This window comes from Mastomys coucha, unplaced genomic scaffold (assembly GCF_008632895.1).
Source record: "Mastomys coucha isolate ucsf_1 unplaced genomic scaffold, UCSF_Mcou_1 pScaffold8, whole genome shotgun sequence".
Classification (NCBI taxonomy): domain Eukaryota; kingdom Metazoa; phylum Chordata; class Mammalia; order Rodentia; family Muridae; genus Mastomys; species Mastomys coucha.
Genome location: NW_022196914.1, coordinates 73,129,871 through 73,130,677, shown reverse-complemented (window position 1 = coordinate 73,130,677; position 807 = coordinate 73,129,871).

The window sequence follows — 807 nt, the reverse complement described above, 5'->3', positions numbered from 1 at the left end:
CCCCCGTGTGTTTGAGTGTGTGTGTGTGTGTGTTAACAAATTAGACTAAAAGAGACTTTCAGAGAATATTGACTCCCTTCAAGTTTTCCCCAGGTCTACTCAAATAAACATATAATGAACCTAAAGCCAATGTGTTTTCGTAATGAAGTCATCTCATGATAAGATCCCTAAGACCGATATGGCATGTCCTAAACCAGGGCTCTGTAAAGAAAGCTAGCATTTGAAAGCAATGTGCTGTAATGTGATCAAGACCCCAAGACTCACACTTATCAAATAGTAATGAATTCCAAGAATTTCACATTTATCAGTTTTTAAAGTCTTTTGAAACTGCATGCTTTACCTACTTTACCGATAAATAAGGGTTTATTTGGCTTACACTTCTATATCAGGTTTTCATCAGCAAAGGAAGTCAGAACAGTAACTCAAACAGGGCAGGAACGTGGAGGCGGGAGTTGATGTAGAGATCATGATGTACTGCTTACTGGCCTGCTCCCCATGGCTTGCTTAGCCTGTTTTCTTAGGTAACCCAGGACCACCAGCCCAGGGATGATACCACCCACAATGGGCTGGTCCCCACCTACATCAATCACTAATAAAGAAAATGCCCTATACACAATGCACACTAACATTTAATGATTAAGTAGAGAAGGAGGCCTCTGAAGAAAAGATTCAGAATGAATTGGTCATAGCGGTAGACATGAACAGCCAGGAAAAGCCAGGGAGGGGAGTACAATTTTTCATGATTGTTTGGTTTTTATTTTTATTTATTTTTGTTACAGTCTCTGTATTTGACATTGACCCAGAACT